This window comes from Caretta caretta, chromosome 2 (genome assembly GCF_965140235.1).
Source record: "Caretta caretta isolate rCarCar2 chromosome 2, rCarCar1.hap1, whole genome shotgun sequence".
In the NCBI taxonomy this organism is placed as follows: Eukaryota; Metazoa; Chordata; order Testudines; family Cheloniidae; genus Caretta; species Caretta caretta.
The window spans coordinates 150,166,247-150,185,777 of record NC_134207.1 but is presented as its reverse complement, the minus strand read 5'-3'; the positions used below and the strand labels follow the sequence as shown (position 1 = coordinate 150,185,777).

At 41.7% G+C, this 19,531-nt stretch overlaps 1 long non-coding RNA gene across 4 annotated transcripts in view; it reads left to right on the top strand.

Annotated features, from left to right (window-relative positions):
* LOC125631964 (uncharacterized) overlaps positions 1–18,840 on the top strand; it is a 93,556-nt gene extending 74,716 nt beyond the window's left edge. For 2 of the 4 annotated variants that reach the window (XR_007355117.2, XR_012667107.1), the window contains 4 exons: positions 11,041–11,605; positions 13,585–13,728; positions 14,691–14,939; positions 16,095–18,840. This is a non-coding gene — a long non-coding RNA (uncharacterized LOC125631964). Of the gene's footprint in view, positions 1–11,040; positions 11,606–13,584; positions 13,729–14,690; positions 14,940–15,084; positions 15,217–16,094 lie in introns of those variants that run through there. The other 2 variants (XR_012667108.1, XR_012667109.1) reach the window with 2 other exon arrangements.
* The last annotated feature ends 691 nt before the right edge of the window (positions 18,841–19,531 follow it).

Sequence of the window (19,531 nt, the reverse complement as noted above, 5' to 3'; positions counted from 1 at the left end):
TGTAGGATAAAGGTCATTCAATATCAGCAGCTCTGAGTTAAATGTTTACCTTTGTGTGCCTTAATGTGTAATTTCAGTACTTTATCCAGACCTAGAGAAATATCCCTAGCATCGAAGAGCAAAAGACTTGTCACCTAAAATGGGAATGACTCCAAGATTTCAGGAACAGTTCTTTGTTGAAATCATTTATTTTGCCTATGGATAAATGTGCAATTTTAAAGGAAGTTGCTTTCTTTAGTTAAATGACTGTTTTCATGAAGTCTCAAGACAAGCACCTATTGGAAAATGCATTAGCCCTGTAGCAAAATTTCTTAAGAAGTTTTTTGTCTTAGTATACTCAAGCCCTTTTGGAAAGTATTTCAAGGTATGTAGTTTCTTCTAGTGAAATGGTCTTTGCAAAACTTAAGAACTGAGGAAAAAACAAAACCAAAACCCCAACAACATGGTTTTAAGGCATATTAGTGTAATTACACACCAACATTAAGCAGCAATTTGATTTAGTCTCATGAGCAATATTTTACCATTGTGCCTCTCCTCTCATTCCCAATTAACTGAGATGTAGAACTTTTGTTTTCCAAAGAAATATAACAATGTAGGAAACAATATTTGTAAACAAAACCATTTCTATTTTCTGATTTTGGTCTACATTTTAGAAACCACACCTGGGTTCCTTCCCCTCTCGCAAGCTCTGAGTCTGCAAACAACACAGTAAAATTTGAATTAAAAGGGAAAGGGGATCCAACATTAATTTAGGAAAACACCACAACCATAATTCAAAAGCATGTGATCACTGGGAAAACACAGTGGGAAATGCATTGAGTAGTGTTATGTGCCTCAGTTTCTCACCTTGCAGTGTGAAAGTGCCACAAACAAATGTCCCTTAACACATCACTCAGCTTCCCCTCCACAGCACTCCACTCACAGCTGGCAGTCCTGGGTTAGTGAAGACCCAGAATTCAGAGGTGCATTCATGATGGTGGGGGATCACTTCCCAACCCTTGGTGGGGCACTGAGGCAATACCTCAGCTTCTGCTGCCTCTGCAAGTGGTTCATAGCTGCTGTTGTCTTTCGGCTATTGCTTACATCTCTCTGTTGCTGTCACTGGCCGCTGCCACAATATCACATTCTGAGGTTCTGCCCCTTAACCCATCTCTCCGTGATTTCAGCAGGTAGTAGGGAACTTCACTGCTAGTTCAATCTCTGTGTTGCCTTTCACTGTTCGCACACAAAGTCTCAGGCTAAGCCCCGAGACTTGCTCAGCAGTGAGGACAGTTCTAGGAATCACCAACTGGAAACAAGGACTCTTCATTGAGGTTAATCAGCTCTGTCATTAAACTCTGGAAGGGGGCAGGTCAAACAGTATTTAGGACTCTTTAAGCACAGTCCACATTCCTATCCCCTGCTTAGGAAATGAGGTTCATTTAGGGTTGACTCCCTCAATCAGGGCAGGCTTGGCACAGTTCTGCTGCCCTTTACTAATACTAAAAGGATAAAACATTTAATTATCCCTGCATTCAAATACTCGCATGATTTAGAACCCAAACCAGCCAAAATTGATCATTTTGACAAAGCAGCTCCATTATACTGCACATATAGGCTGAGTCGGCATGTCTATGCAAACACAGCGTGCTCCTGAAGAATTCCCCTCCCAGTGCATCACTAGATGTCAACGGAGAGCTCATTGAGACCCTGCTTACAATTTTTTATTGTGGTAGTGCCTAAGGGCCAACCAGGAATAGGGTCCCATTGTGTGAGGTACTGTACAGATAGAAAGTAGCAGATAGTCCTTGCCTCAAAGAGTTTACAGTCTAAATAGACAAGAAAGACTCAAGATGGTGGAAGGGATACAACACACAAGAGGGGTAAACTATATGATGGCAGCAAACAGCATGTTAATACCACAATTTTTTTGTTTGCTTTGGATATGTTTGCTTAGGAGGGATCACCTAAGTGTGGAAAAATGGGAAGGAGATTCATAGATTCCAAGGCTAGAAGGTATCATTTTGATAGTCTAGTCTGACCTCCTGTATAACACAGGCCACAGAACTTTCCTAAATAATTCCGAGAGCATAGCTCTTAGAAAAACATCCAATATTGATTTTAAAATGGTCAGAGATGGAGAATCCACCACAACTCTTGGTAAATTGTTTGAATAGTTAATTACTCTCACCATTAAAAATTTAGAGCTTATTTCTAGTCTGAATTTGTCTAGTTTCAACTTCCAGCCATTGGATCATGCTATATCTTCTTATGCTAGATTGACGAGCCCATTATTACATATTTGTTCCCCAGTAGGTACTTATAGACTGTAAGTAAGTCTTCTCTTTGTTAAGATAAACAGATTGAGTCTATCACTATAAGGCATGTTTTCTAATCCTTTAATCATTCTTGTGTGTGTTCTACAAACCCTCTCCAATTTATCAATATCCTTCTCGAATTGTGGGCACCAGCAATCATTGCACCAGTGCCAAATACAGAAATAAAATAATCTCCCCTACTCCTACTTGAGATCTTGCTGTTTATGCTTCCTAGGATCACATTTGCTCTTTTGGCCACAGCATTCACTGGAAGCTTAAGTTCAGCTAATTATCCACCATGACCCCCAAATCTTTTCCAGGATTGCTGCTTCCCACAATAGAGACCCATTTCTGTGAGTACGATCTACGTTCTTTGTTCCCAGATGTATACATTTAATTTTACTAAAATGCATAATGTTTGTGTCTGTCCACTGACCAGAATGAGGGCAGTGTAGCCTAGTAGTTGGAGTGGACATGAGGACCCAACGACTAGGGTCAGACATAGAGTCAGTAGTTAGGACCCAAAGCCACAGATCAAACTGGAGAGCAGGAACTGGAGCAAGCACAATAGAAGGAGGGATTCAAGGCAGGGACAGGACAGAAGCAATGCTGGGTGCAAGACAGAAACAGCAGGAACAAGGTAACACAGGAGGAGGCACAGTGGTAGTCGTGATCATTAAGAAGCCAGCAAGCTGCTGCTGGCTTAAGAGCCAGCCCACTGCTCCCTGCAGCCAATCAGGTGGCATGGCCAATCAGGCAGACTGCTGCAGACCAGCTGAACTGATGAGGCTGCCACCTGGACATTAGCTCTGCTGCAGGCCTTGATTCCTGACAGTATCCAGTTTACCAAGTAATCCAGTTCACTCTGAGTCAGTGATTTGTCCTCTTCATTATTTACCACTCCCCCCAGTTTTTGTGTCATCTGCAAATTTTATCAGTGATGATTTTATATTTTCTTCCAGGTCATTGATAAAAATGTTCAATAACAAAGGGCCAAGAACTGATTCCTGTGGAACTCCACTAGAACCACACCAGCTCACTGATGATTCTCCATTTATAGTTCTATTTTGATACCTATCAGCTAGCCAGTTTTGAATCCATTTAATGAGTGCTGTGTTAATTTTACATCATTCTAGCTTTTTATTCAAAATGTGCAGTACTGAGTCAAACGCTCCACAGAAGTCTAAGTATATTATGTCAACTAAACTTGTAATTGCAGTAAAACTGTATTAGTTTGACAGGATCTATTTTTCCTAAGCATAAATTACATGATCTTCCTTCAATTATTTTATTAATTGAGTCTCCTATCAGCCTCTCCATTATTTTGCCTAGGATCAATGTCAGGCTGACAGCCTGTAATAACCTGAGTCATCCCATTTATCCCTTTAAAAAATTGTTACAACATTAGCTTTCTTCCAGTCTTCTGAAACATCCCCAGTGCTCCAAAATGTATGGAAAATCAACATTAATGGTCCAGTGAGCTCCTCAGCCAGCTCTTTTAAAACTTTTGAACGGGAGTTATCTGGACCTGCTGATTTAAAAATGTCTAACTTTAGTAGCTTCTCTTTAACATCGCCTAGAGATACTAGTGAATTATCTCATCTGTTTTTCCCCAAATACAGAACAGAAATATTTATTGAATTATTTTGTCTTGTCAGCACTATTATTGATAATTCTACCATTTTCATCCAGTAATGGACCAAAACTACTGTCAGGATTCTTTTGGTTTCTAATATATTTTAAAAGCTCCTTCTTATTGTCCTTAACTCTGCTGGCCATAGAGTTCTCCTTGTATCCTTCCATATCAATTTTCTACAATTCATAATTTCTGATTTATATTCATTATTATCAACTTTCCATTTCTTTCATTTGTTTTATATGTATTATATTTTTACAGTTGCCTGAATTTAAACAGGTTGCTTTTTAACCAGTATGGCTGCCTTCTTCAATTGTGGGTTGTTTTTTGTTAAGCATCTAGTAAAGTGTTTTTTAAATGATTCCAAATTATCATTCACATTTTCTGATTAATTTTTTCCTCCCAGATGATTTGGCTCCTAATTGTTTTCAGCTTTGTGAAACTGGCCCTATTAAAACACTAAATATATATTTACTGGTCTGGACTTTATTCTGCTTGCACATGATACATGCAATCGAGTCATGTATCTAAACAGCCATTATTTTTTAGTTCTGCCATCAGTTTCTCTTTATCTGTTAGGACAAGGTCTGTTAGGGGGCTTATTCCTTCACCCGCTCACTTCCCTGGTCCTTCTCGCATGAACAGAGAGCAACAATACCCAAAGTCCAAAGGTGCAAACAATTCGATGTTTATTGGGGTGAACTTCCAGCAAGCAATGATTCCAATTTCCTTCCTCAGTGTCCCCCTTCCCAGCTCTGACGCCACAGAGCCTTGCCTGTGTCCCTGTTCCCACTCCCTGTTCCCATTCCCCCCCTTACTTCCTGACTGACTGCAGACGAAATAGTAAAACTTGAGTTCTGCTTAGCTATACCTTAACCAATCATTTTACTGAAATTTAACTAACCAGTCCTAACATATTGTACCATGATTATTTAACTGGTTATATCCCACCACCGTAATTGGTTTACCCCAAACAAAATTAATTATACAGCAGCCAGAAACAATCACAGAACCAGACAGAGATTATACAGACAAACAATAGGGAAGAGGAGAACACAGAAATGAGGATTTTACACCCCAGCTATTATGAGTTCTTGCCAGACAGGATGCTATCAAACTAAGTTTTCTTTAAATCTTTTAGGCTTTTCCTTTTCTCTGTAAGTGATAGATCAGATCACCTTCTAACAGCCCTAGATTTCCTTATTTAAGTGTGACTGGTGAGGATGTGACCCTTCGCTTCCCGGCTTATGGCTGCCTCTGCTGCTTAACCAAAGATCTTAGCCTAAGAACATGGCCTTAAGATGATCACAGTGAGAGAAGGCCTATAAACAGGCAGACTGTGATTTTGATTCTTTCTTTTATACCTCTGTAACTAGCTAAATGATAAACATATATCTAAATTCTTAAAGTATAGGCCTTTACAGACAGGCCTGAATATCTAAATCCTAACACTCACCCCCACCCCCTTTCTTTTCTTTTGGGATCTTCCTTCCCAGGTATCCTTGGAAAAGCATAGGACATATGGTGACACATTTCCTGATAGGGCCAGGCATCAAGGTGGAAGGTGTTGATATTCCATTTGTTCCACTGCCCCTTGTATAGTACCGTGCCCTGCACCTTCTCTCATATGGGCATACCACACCTATTCCAATTAGTGTTCCAGACTTCCCATTAGAGTGGGCCCAAGAAGGTTGGATCCAGGTTGTCTAGTACTCTGCGGTGTGAGGAGGGCTTTCTACTTTACTTATAGGATATAATTAGTGGCTGTTCTTTAGGAGGTTGTGCCCCCCCCCCTGATTGTTTCCATATGCAACGTAACACAAGTACAGTTAACAATACACCAGCTACTATGACAAATCACAGCAACACCAAGAGTCCTGACCACTGCAATATGGTCCAACATCCTGGTCACCAGCAAAACACTGCCTCTCCTCCTTCAACAGGGTAAAGATTTTAACGTGTCCAGTTGCTGGCAGTTGTAACAAGCTGCCCCTGCAGGTTTTGCATGCTTTTGTTTATTGTAAGTCCATTGAATGTTTACAGAGAAAGGGGTTATTGTTTAAACCAACTTAAACACTTGGTATGGAATCAGGCAGTATGCCCTGGTTTGATTATTTACAACAGTAAAATTCACAGATCCATTTGTGCAACAGAGTCCAGATAGCAGCATGTAGATGTGTGTAGTTTGGTGATGGGATGGTGTAATTGTATCCCTAGTAATATGTACATTCCCAGAAAAATACCTCATACTCAGTACACCCAATTGTCCACCCCTTGCCATAGGCCATTGGGTGTGCTCCTCCATGGCCATCAGGGAGGGGCACATCTAAATATCTTCTCTGGATTTACACCATTTCACACACCCCTCCATTGATTCCCAGTGAGCTCCTCCCCTTCTCATTATTTCCATAGGGCTTGTGGAGGCCACCTTAGTTGCCATTCCATTTTCAGATACCATGGTAGCTATTACACAGGTGCTGGCCTTCTAGTTGAGCATTTGCATTCCCATAGCCGTGTTCCCCCCCAGGTTAGCCTTTTGAAGCCATCGCCCACGTACGTCATGAGGTTTTTTGTTGATTGAAACACAACAATGCTAGCAAAAAGACAAACACCACAGTCAAACAACACAAAACATAAATTTTGGGTATTTTGGGTTATTCTTCTGCTGGCGCCAGCTTGCTTGTAGACTGTCTGAAAAACAAACGAAACAATTTCCACTCCCCTGATGGGGACAGATTATTACTTAATAATAATACCACTTAATTTTACAAATCTCCTTGTTAATTGCAGGAAAAATAGAAGAATTACCTCCAGGCTGTTTTTATTTTGTTCTATAGTCAGGCTAGTGAATTACCCCACTTACTGGTCATTTATGAAATTCATGAGGTGGTGTACTTCAGTTTCCCCTCTTGTACAACAGACCAGGTTTGCAGTAGTTTCTCTGCTGTACAAAGCTTTATGTTTATTCTTAGGTAATAGCTGAGAGACAGCTTCAGGTTTCTGCACTGTACACACACACACACACACCTTAGGGTTAACCTTTTCCCCTTATTTTTAGGCTTGACTTGTTTTTTCACCTCCCTTTCCTGGAGGGCCATAATCTGAGTCTTCTAGTAGCTTGTTTGCTGACCAAATGTATTCATTATTTGCAGCTCCTTTGTGCTGGCACTTATGGGCAGTTCTCTTCTTCCCCCATTAGCTAGGTATTTTGCATCCACACAGAGGCTTTCTGGCTTGCTTTTGGATTTAAAGCTATTAGCAGCTCAGACTGTCTTAAAAGGGACGCATTTCACTTCCACCAGAGTTCTGATTACTTTCCATCTCCTGCTCTAAAACACAGATCTGAAAAAGAAAGCACAACCTCTTTTGGCTCCTTTTGGAGTCTAATAGGATTTTAATTAAGTAGCATGTTTTGTCTGCTTTTCTTTTACCCCTTCTCCAATATACACTGCACACGTCCTGGGAAAATGCACATTCCTTCCATAGTTTAACCTCTACAACATTATATTAGCCATATTAATTTTACACAAGGTGTAACTGCCTCCTCTGTGCCCACAGAGTTTTCATGCACCCCCACCAAAGCGACAGTCTGATCCTGCAGAGCCACCCTAAGGCTCAGTGTTCTCATCATTGTTCCCCTTTTCCTTTTCTTTTTCCTGTGCGCACACACAAAATTCTCTTTTACCTAACATCCCTTGCACTGCAATTACTTGTTTTTACACAACTGTACCCCGATTACACTCCCATCTTGTACAACTAGAGACATCCAGGGGCAGCCAAGTTAAGTTCCAATAGAAACCCCTTTAGTGATTACATTACCCAATAATTAAATAATTTTAATCAGATTATCTCTCCGCCTGCTGCCTGCAGAAGTCCCTTATAGACCATTTCTGTAGGAAAAGGGCCCATTTTCCCTCAGAATAGCTGTAAAGGCTTTTGGGGACAGAAGCATAGTGGTACTAGTAGTCACTCTACCTGACCCCGTTGTATAATTTAATTACCAAGCTTCCATCCAATGTGACTGCACAGAGTTGCACATACAGTTACATTTATATAACTGGGTTTTATTATTAAACCAAAAACTTCCTTCTTTTAACACCACAACTGTTACTTTTTACCATTTCCACAACTCCCAAACGTTTACTTTCCTTCAAACCCTGTATTATCAATTTTTGCAAAAGGGAAGAGGTGGAAAGAAACCAATTAAGCCTGTCAGGTCAGTTTAAAGTACAGGCTACCAGCAGCAAATTAAGTAAACTGAGAAAAAGAAGAAGGAAAAGAAGAAAAGGATATAGTTAGCTCTGAGCCAAGAGTAGGCTCCCTGGGTTGCAACAGTTGGGAACCCTCATCCCCAGGTTCTCATCTTGGCTCTGGGAGAAGAGTGGGGGTTGTTACCTGCTCCTGAAAACCCTGCCATTTTTCACTTTGAAACCATTTTTTTCCCCCACTCCCCCAGGACCAAGTCCCAGCTCCTGTCTCTAAAGGTAATCTGTTAACTCTGCTTTTGACTCTAAACCCTGTTGTGCCAAATCATCCCTAACTAATTTACAATCCTTCAGCAGCCCTTGCTGAAGCAGCACCAAACTTGAAAGATTACTGGCAGCTTCCCATAATGCTGCCCTTACTTCAAACCTCTCACAAGTGGCCTGAAGTGCCTCCTTTCCCTGGAAGGCATTCAGTCCCAATGGGCAGGGACCCTCTTCCGCTACCCATATACCAAAGGTGGGTGGGCTCCTCAGCCACCCCCCATCCTTCTGGGTCCCCTAACACTACCTCCATTTCCTTTTTAATCTCATCCCAGGTTGACCCCTGCACCTGGTGTGGGTCCTGGTTCTTCCTTATCCATTTATCCAAAAAATCCTTTACCCTGGCTTGCCAGAACCCACAACTGCCATCATGAGAGTTTGCGATACCCCCTCCAAGCAGCTGCGCGGACTGTTGGGGAAGGGGACTTACAGGCTGCCACTCACCTATCCAATGCAATGCATCCGAGTCATGGCACCAAGATGTTAGGGGGCTTATTCCTTCACCCACTCACTTCCCTGGTCCTTCTCGCATGAACAAAGAGCAACAATACCCAAAGTCTGAAGGTGCAAACAATTCAATGTTTATTGGGGTAAACTTCCAGCAAGCATGATTCCAATTTTCTCTCTCAGTGTCCCCTTTCCCAGCTCTGACACCACAGAGCCTTGCTGCTGTGTTGCCTGCAACATTTTTTGAGTTAGGAAATCATCATCTTTAATGTTTAGCCATTCCAAGGATGTTTTGTTACTAACAGTATGAGACCTCCAGCATATGTTACTCAGATTGAAAGAGGACAGGAAAAGAAAGAAGGGGATAAAAGGGGAAGCTGTGGTGTGAAGCTGAGGGGAAGAGACTCAGGAGAGTGAGAGTGGAGTAAACTGTCAATCAGCATAGGGCAGAGAAACTCCAATTAAAAGTGTAGGAAGTTCTCATAGAAATTAAAGACTTGTGGCAAGCCTAGGTCAGCAGACTCAGACTTGTGAGGCTTGGGCTGCAGGGCTGTAAAATTGCTGTGTAGAGGTTCTGGAGCCCTGGCTCTGGTATCCTCCCCACTCACAGGGTCCCAGACTCCAGCTCAATCCCCAACAGCTACCCAACAATTTTGAGCCATGTAGCCTGAGCCTCAAGAGACCAAGTCAGCTGACACAGGCCATCTGAGGCCATGCTTCATGTCTTTTATTCCAATGTAGACATACTCTTTATGTCCAGAGGCCCCTGGATCACATGATGATGTTGCGGGGGTGACAGGCATGTCCTTTGTCCCAGAGTTCTTAGTATGTGTGGAGGGGTCTTCTCTTCCCTGATCTGGGTCCAGGGGGTGCTGCAGAGAGGAGTTACTCTGGCTGGGTCCCCCCAGTGCAGCATTCCCTGCTTTGTGTACTACTGTTTTGACTAGCTGGTGTGCCCAAACCCTCTTATCATCCACACAGAAAATCCTCCAACCTGCATTTGGAAGTGCTTTAAGCCCAGACTAGTTTACTCAGCTGGGGATATATGTTAGAGTCCAAGTCCTACTTCCATTTGGGCTAGAACCCACCTACTTTGCAGTGAGGACACAAACAAAGTCACTCAAGTGCTAACACTCTTCAAATGCCTTCCCACGATCCTGCCCAAAGGAACTGAGGGGAAAAACAGACAAATTCTCCTACAATTGACACAGTTGAGTGGGAAAGAATTCAGCACAAAGAACCATGGCATATCTCCTCAGATAAACATTTGCAAGTTTAGCACCAGTGAAGACACAGTAACATTGGTAGTGCTTTGTTGTGGGAATGCTCATCCCTGGGCTAAGCTCAAACTTGGATGCCAATTACCCTTGCTAACTGCAGTGTACACATACCCTTCCAGATCCTGCTGCTGATGGCTGAGTCAACCCACAATGAATTGTTATTCCCTTAAAGACACATAGCTTATGCGGGGGGAGGGAGGAAGAGATAGCTCAGTGGTTTGAGCATTGGCCTGCTAAAGCCAGAGTTGTAAGTTCAATCCTTGAGGGGGCCCTTTAGGGATCTGGGGCAAAAATTGGGGATTGGTCCTGCTTTGAGCAGGGAGTTGGACTAGATGACCTCCTGAGGTCCCTTCCAACCCTGAGATTTTATGATACTTCTATTCTATGAATGAAAACTGGGTCTCTGCTCAGGGTCCCAGGATTGCACATCTCCTTTCCTAGAGGCTTAGGAGCCAGTTCAAGTTCTTCCAAAAGAAAACCCACCATTACATATCAACTTCCAGCTGAATCCTGAGTTAAACAAGATCATAAAGAAATTATTTGGAATTTGCATGCCTGGTTTTTAGAAGCTGGTGCAATATAGCTGCTTGTTCATGAGCGCATGGCTAAAATTCCAAATTCCATCACAGATGTGTTTTGTTAGTATACTCTTTTTTTTTTTAAACAGCCATTGTAGTCACCCTGCATAACTGTCACCAAGAATGTCTCTTACTCAGACTTGGAAGGATAACAACAGAAGTACTTCCAAAATTAATGTTGGTGATTCAATAGTTAATGCCTCTCCCAGAATTAATATTGACTAACTAAGATGCTGAAGAGCTATTTGTACTAATGACCATTATGTTGTCTTTTAGATGAAATGTGAAATAGCATCTTGTGATGGGGTATACAAACACCATGCTGGATGACAAGGGGTTAATTAAGGTGCTGCTTTGGGCTCAGACAACTCTGCCCCGCCACAACTGCAAGGTATGCACAGGCTGGAGGAGGAGTTCAAAAGGCAAAGCAGACCAAATCACTTGTTGGCAGACTAGGGATGAGGAAAGACCTTCAGACCCTGAAGAAAGGGTTGAATGAAGGCAGGAGCTTCCCAGACAATCATTGTCTAAAGGACCCACCCTGAGGGAAAGGAGGGCCAGATCCTGATGCACCTGAAAGGGAATCATTCTCCTCTATCTCTGACTAAGTCAGTTCATTTGCAATGATTTGCCTTGTGTTTTGTTCATGGACTACCCTGGAAGGGGAGAGATTTTAAAGTGAGCTGGCTAGAGGATCAAGTCACAGGAAAAGGTGGGCCACTGCAGAGGTGAATCAGCCATTGGCAAGAGAGAGCTACTGAGAGGTGAAACAGCCATTGGCAAGAGAGAGCCACGGTGAGAGAGCTACTATGCCAGGCCTGGCCACAAAGAGGTGCCAGAGGTGAGTTGATCCCCTTCAAAGTCCTCCTTAATGACTTTTGGCATTTGAAAATCCCATATTCCTGTCTCAGGAGTTGAGGTGATAATCTCAATACTGTTACCAAAATCCAAGTTACATTATATAAATTTTAAAAATTAAATGTTGTTTACCTGAACCCACTGGAGGTATTTTAAGTTATTCTTTACTATCCCCTTAAAGCACTACATAGAATTGCTAATGTAGTGTTACTGGCTGTATTTTAATGGAGGGGGAACCATATGTGTGAAACAACTTGGGAGCCCTGGGGAGTAAAGTTGCTAGACATATGGTCTCTAAACATTAAAGAGAACATGCAGCAGTTTACTAAATTAATTTTATGAAGTGTCACTTTTTTATTTAGTTTAGCATAAGAGTGATCTTTCAACTCCTCTAGAATGTTGATATGACCTTTGGTTGTTGGAATAGAGTAGATCAGCCTTTAGGCATACACTAGATATGAAAAATCTCATCGTCCGGTTTAAAGTCTCAGTTTTATGAGGGTCCTTTAATACAGTTTTACAAAACTGTAAAGGGGCCTTACAATGGGCATACACTGTGTGGCAGAGCTCCGACCTTGTCCCCGTGGGTCCCGCACTTCCAGGCAGTTTATGCTAGCTTCAGAGGCTCACTACAACCCTCCACGTAGCCCTTCTCTCTCTAGGGCCAGGGATACAGTCTACTGAGCCCTTTTCATCAAAGCCAGCAATGGAGGTTGGTGAGAGAGTTCCCACAGTCTGTTGCTCCTACAGCCTCATGCCAAAACAGTTTAGCCTCCTGTCCTGACAGGGGCCTGTTTTCCCCTCCCAGGAGGTGTTTCTGTAGTGGTGGGTTGGAGGGAACCCAGACCCGCCCTCTACTCCGGGTTCCGGTCCAGGGACCCTAATGGTAGCAGCTGTTGGCAGTCAACCTTTTACAGCCAGAGTTGCTACATGTCCCTGGGCTACTTCCCCACAGCTCTCCTGCTTCTCTCTTACCAATGACTTGAAGGTGTCTTCATTAACCAGCCCTTCAGCCACACTTCCTCTCCTCTAGCTCCCCAACTCCTCTCTGCCTGACTGGAGTGAGCCCTTTTATATTATCAGAGGGCCCTTAATTAGAGTCAGGTGGTCACATTAGCTTAATGGCCTCACCTGACTCTTTGCAGGTTAATTGGAGTCAGGTGTTCTCACTAGCCTGGAGCAGCCCCTGCTCTGGTCAGTCAGGTAACAGAAAACTGTTAATCCAGTGGCCAGTATATCTGCTTCAAAAAGATACTCTGTTGTACCCAATTGGCCTGGGTCTATCACAACTGCTAGACAGGTGTAAATGGGCCTCGGTATAATTAAGAACCAGACACTCAGTATCTATCAGTAAAACCAATCTCCTTTCCTATACAGTAGAAAAATTAAAATGGTCGATCTACTGACCTGCTTGCAAACAGTTGATTCTGCAACAAACACATTAAAAGAATGGGACCCCCAACAATAATAAAACTATAGGTGTTGAAAGCCTGGCTGTTTTAGCATTGCCTGAATTCTTGCTGGACTAAAATGGAAGAGTTCTGATCTATAAATAAATATCACTTTCGGTCCCCTAAATAGACACTTTTGCTGAATAACTTAGGTATAGTGACTATTTTAGTAGGAGATTGAGATAATGCAAAGATACTCCGGAAATCATAGAACCATAGGGTTAGAAGGGACCGCAAGGGTCATCTAGTCTAACTCTTGTCAAAATACAGGATTTGTTGTGTCTAAACCATCCAGGACAGGTGGTGACCCAGCTTTCTTTTGAAGACCTCAAGTGAAGGAGCTTCTATGACCTCCCGAGGGAGTCTGTTCCATTGTCCTACTGTTCTTACAATTAAGCAGTGTTTCCTGAGATTTAATCTAAAACTGTTATTCTATAGTTTGAACCCATTGCCTATTGTCTTGCCCTCTGTGGCAAAATAGAACAACTTTTTTCCATCTTTTTTATGACAGCTTTTCAAGCCTTTCAAGAAGACTGCTAATATGTCCCTCCTGAATCTCCTCTTTTCCATACTAAACATACCCAGTCCCTTCAGCCTTTGCTCATATGGCGTGCATTCCATCCTTTTGATCATCATTGTCAATGTATGGATAAAGGTACGGAAAAGATTTACTTCACTACTATGCAGCTACCTGATAGCTGAAAAAAATCAGTTAATTAAGAAGTGAACATTCATTAGAATAACCTTGACTTATAAGTTTCAGAGTAACAGCCGTGTTAGTCTTTATTCGCAAAAAGAAAAGGAGTACTTGTGGCACCTTAGAGACTAACCAATTTATTTGAGCATGAGCTTTCGTGAGCTACAGCTCACTTCACGGTATGCATCCGATGAAGTGAGCTGTAGCTCACGAAAGCTCATGCTCAAATAAATTGGTTAGTCTCTAAGGTGCCACAAGTACTCCTTTTCTTCTTGACATAACTATTCCTGTGAAATACTGCTGTAAATAATTAATTAGACACAATAACTGGATGGATGGCACGTCAGGTTTTTAAAGCCAGAGAAGTGTTTTCTTGAACCTTTGCCTTAGCTTGGCTGTGACTATATATTGCTAGCACCTGGGATAAGCCTCAGGCTCTCCAAACCATCAGAAACAGAATTCCCATTCATTTAATTCTGAAAAGGACCCTGACTGAAACGTTGTCTTTTTTACTTTATTTTCACAATAACAACACTTTCAAAGAGTTAATTTTTAATATAAGAAAATGCTTCAATTTCACTTCAAATAAAAATATATTGGATTATAAACTTTGGGCCAGATTCTGCCATCCTTACTTATACTAAGTAGTACTTTTTTGCAAGTAATATCAGTGAAATAAAGGCAGTTAATAAGGAACTGCACAACATGAGCAAAGGTATCACAATGACCCATAAGAATTGGGTAGGAAATATGTACATAGAGTTCTAGTTTGTACTGAATTTAGTTGTAATAAAGGGATTACACAGATAATCCTGAAGACTAAAGTGCTCTGTTTAGTTACAGAATTAATACTGAAAGTAGAGTCACAGGAGAGTCTTTTTTTCCCAGTGTGTTAATAATGTGTCTTATACTTGACCCAGAAGAAGCAAGGGCTAGAGGCAGGGCAGTTCAACCCTTGGCCTCTCTGCTGAAACCGACAAAAAGCCAAATACAACGGTACCATCATAATCCGTGTAATGAAGATTTTCAAATACACACACATTGCTGTGCAAAACACAAAAGAGAAAGCATACAGTACGTTACTACTGAAAAAACATCAAAAAGTCAAAATAACTTGGATGCCATACATCTTACACCCACATGATGATTGTGAAAGCTCACCAGAACAGGTATACAACTTTACATGTTGGTTTTTTGGTTTTTCTATAAATTCACGAAGAAGTGAAAAAAGATGAAAAAAGCCGGGGGGGGGGAATGAGGAATTTAGAGGCACAGTAGTAAAGATGACCATTATTACCCATTTTTTTCCAACAGCGCTAAAGCTACAGGCTCCCCCAAGGGAAGATGGCTGCCATTATTGTAAAATTTTCTATCAGACCTCTGACCCTTCAAACCTGTCAACATATGGCACAAGAGATCAAAATGTGGAACATCTATATTTTCTTGTATAGCAGGCAATAATTAACAGATTTTTTCACTACAAAACTTTATCTTCAAAGGATATTTTCTCATTATGTGAATAACATAAAATGATTTGTTTAAAAAGAAAACCGGAATTCTAGAATGTGAACTTTCTAAGATATAGTCTAGAATGCTACCACTTGAGCTACTGGTTTGGCTTCCTGGTTGCCAGCAAGTAGAATGATATGTGATCCACATTTTGTTGGGTTACACAACTATAGGTAGATAGCAACAGAATGGACTCCTGGGTTCTACTGCCAGCTGTGAGAAGGAATGTGGTCTAGTGGGTCAATTAGGAGTCAGGAACCCTAGTTTCTATTTCATGATTCTTAGAGGAGAGTGGTGTAGTTGTAAGAGAAAGAGGACTGGGAATCAGGCCTCATGGGCTCTCACCCCAGCAAAGCCAAGCATGTTGATTTGACAGATTTTGTCTGACAAGCTAAATGATAGGTTAATCTACCATATTGGAGACGTAGGTCCTAGCTTTGATCTAATTTAACTATAAAATTAAACTTATTTTCAAAATGGTGTGGATGGTACTTGCTCTGGGGGTGAGGTCTTGCTCTGTAATAAGATAAGCCTTAATTATGACCTCATGCCTCCCCCCCACAAACACACCACACCACACAATTAATTTGTGCAAATATATCAACCCTGAATAGTTGCTAATATTGCTTAGATTTAATTGAAGTTTGTGTTATATACTGTGAGGGAGACTAATATGTTGTGTGTTTGTTAATCAGTAGGAGGCAAACAGAAGTTCTTTGTGACAAGGCAGCTCCTGTTGCTGGCAGTGGAAATATTGTGTGGGCAGTAGGGTACAATTAAGAAGCATAGCTTAGCACTTTTTTTGTCTCTTTAAGGTTGATTGGAAGAGCTCACACTTTACCAGCCTTAAGACATATTCAAGTTTGTCTTTATGGAATACGCAAAGAGAATGGACTGCTAAAATTTCTCTTTAAAGTTTTCTCATCTAAGGCACCTCTTATTTCCAGGAAATTCTTCTAAACAATCCAGAATTTTACCAGATTGGAATCCATTCATTATATCTGTTTCTTTTTCAACCATTTCCATGGAAGTTCATTTACTGAAAAAAAGTCTACTATCTAATTAGATGTAAAGTCAATGTATGCACATGGAGAAACACTGAAAACTCCTTAGATCTGTTATATCTGGATCAAAATTTTGCAACAGACAGTTGTTTTTACAGCAATGATTATGGATAATGTAACCCCCTTTACTTTTTTATTGCATGGTATTCAGCCCACCCCCTCCGCCAAAAAAAACCTCTCCAAAACATTTATTGCTCTAATTATCGCTGTTGTTTCTACTTGCTCTGAGTTGATATGGAAACATTCTCAGACAAGATGGCTGTATAGAGCCGTGAGTTACTGCAAAGAAATAGCTGCTATTTCCAAACACCAGGGGGCAGTGCAAGAAGTTGTTAACCATACTCAGTAGCTGTTTTGAAGCAGGTGTGGAAGGCTTCATTGAGGGTGGACTTTCCTGCATGTGCACACGCACCCTTACTTAGACTCTGGAAGCTCCTGCACAATCAGTAGTGAGTTCTGTCAGGGGTACAAAACTGGCAGTCATGTTGAGCGCCAGTCAGATCCAGCCCAACCCTTCAACGGCAAGACAGAGCTGTCAGGTTAACCCAAACTAAATCTGTGGATTGGATCTCAATGCAGTTTCCTATAAATTTACAGAAGTCAGTGGGATTGAAACTGGAAAAATTCCATACAGGAGGAATTACAGACTGGAGGCCATGTTCCTAACATCATTGATCCAAGTAGCTATAGTAATTGTCAGTTTTTTCCCCTCACTGGAAGTTGTATATGTGCTCAGTAGTGTGAATTTGGGGAAAAAAACAAAACAAAAAACAAAAAACATAGGTATGTGGTAGAACTAAATGTTTTATTTAATTGTCAATATCATACCAAGGGTAAGTCAGGATGAAAGCAGAAAATCTCCCAAACACTGTATTTATTTTGTAAAGTATTATATATAAGGGTTTGGGTCCTGTGGTACATTTTTCATTTTAAAGGAAAATAACAAATCTCTAGCTAGTTATGTTAGCCTAGTAGGGGGCATTGTATCTGTTATACTGTAATGACTTCTATTTGAATTGTTATTCATTAAAAGGTACTTGAAACTATTAATTTTGTGGGCAATGAAGTTCAGAACATTACAAACTTTCATAAAACATTGCTCAATATTCTTTTATAGTACAATATATTATACAATCAGTTGGTTTAACAGCTGATTTTTAGGGTTTAAAAATCCTGTTACCTCATTGGGGTGCCTGGACCTTGATTGTCACAGCCACCAATGCCTGAGGCCCCAGCCATGGCATGGAACATATTAGGTGAGATATGGCTAGATGATCATAGAATCATAGAATATCAGGGTTGAAAGGGACCTCAGGAGGTCATCTAGTCCAACCCCCTGCTCAAAGCAGGGCCAATCCCCAATTTTTGCCCCAGATCCCTAAAGAGCCCCCTCAAGGATTGACTTCACAACCCTGGGTTTAGCAGGCCAATGCTCAAACCACTGAGCTATCCCTCCCCCATCTTAGTAAGTGAACCAGTCCCATGCTGCAGAGCAAGGCACAAAAACAAAAATCCAAGGCCCAGACCAACAGGAGGACTGAGGTTTTTAGTTCCCACTTTAGCCACCTAAATTCAAAAGTAAGGCACACCGAGATCGTCAAAACTACTGCTAAACAGATGCCTGACCCTGGAGGTGCCCAAAATTCCTTTACATGTACACTTCCACCCTAAAAGTCCCCCAAGCAGAAACTTAGATGTTTAACTGTAGGTACCCAGTCACCTACATGAATTTATCCAGCAATGTGGGGGAAATTTTATTTTTACCTCTATCTCCTCTTACACCATCTTAGATTCCCTTAACAACAACCAGGAATCCATGTTTGGCACCCTTCTTTCCCATCCCCTGTTATCTTTGGCGCCCTTTTTGTCCAAAGGTGGGAAACCGGCAGGTCACCTAATTGGGAGTCTGCCCAGCAACTGGGACTGTATGTAAGACCTGCTTTCTAGTCAGACAACTGGAGAGCAGTTTATCTGGGAGGTAGCATTTATCTGGGAGGTAGCAAGTGCTGCTGAGTGCTGCTGCTCACCTTGGAGGGTATGCATAGGACCACACTCAAGGGTTGTCAGGAGAGTACATACCTGCATACAAGAGCGAGCTGTCATCTGTCTCTCTGATCCTTCTCACACATCCACTCATGATGACGCAAGGAAGAAGAGCAAATATTCAAACAAGAACTGAGCATCCATCAGCCTGTGCCTGGAGGGTCCTGTTTTCCTGCCTACTGAGTCATCAGGACCTGGAACCGGAGCTAGTCCTGTCTTGACGGTGCCATTGGACGAAGCTGCAGGATATGGTATATGGTTATAGAACCAACACCCGCTCTTCTACCTAGTCTAATCTGGGGGTAGCCTTGGGTTATAGCCCGTGCCCCTTTTGTATTTGGTCCCCTGTTTGGTTGTATTTTGGGAATCCTTGTGTTTTGTTTAATACTTTACTTTGTTATACTTACCTGAGTTCACCTTTACCTTGTTAAATGTTGTCTGAGAATAAACCTGTTCTTGCTTTGCACCTTATCCTTCTGTTAGTTTTCCTTGGGGAAGAAAGGCCCTGTTGATAGATGCGGGACAGAGAAGACATACCTGAGACTGGTCCTCTGGTCAAGTTAAAAATCCAGTCAACAGCAATGCCTCTACCCCATCCCCGCTTCTCCTTCTTGGCAAGATCACCAGGGCAGCATGGAAGGAAAATTCCAGTCACAGGGTAACCCTGAATTACTTGTCAGATCATTGGAGATTCCCAAGTCATAACACAAACACACACAATATATTAAGAGAAATGGTAGTAAACAGGAAGTTAATATGACATGACATAGAGTAAATCAATCTCCCAGGGACATTGGTGCCCTCCACACAGTAATAATACCAATGAGATTTCCCCAAACTCCCAGTCATGTGACATGATATAGCAGTAATAAAATTGAATGGCCTGTTGATAGGCATGGTCAGTAGGGACCCTTGATGACCCATGAAAATTTTACCTTCTGTAACAGCATTAAGCAATCTGATTGACTTAGTTCAGGACAGCCCCAAAGACTCACACGTAGGATAAGATGGTAAGTCCCTCCAACAGGTTTAATAGACAGTAGGTAGTAAAATCCCCAAGTCTTACCCCATGGGTTGAGGACACAGGTCAGAGACTAGGGGGTCTCCCAAACAATTTCCCCAACTAAAAAATGGTTCACTCACAA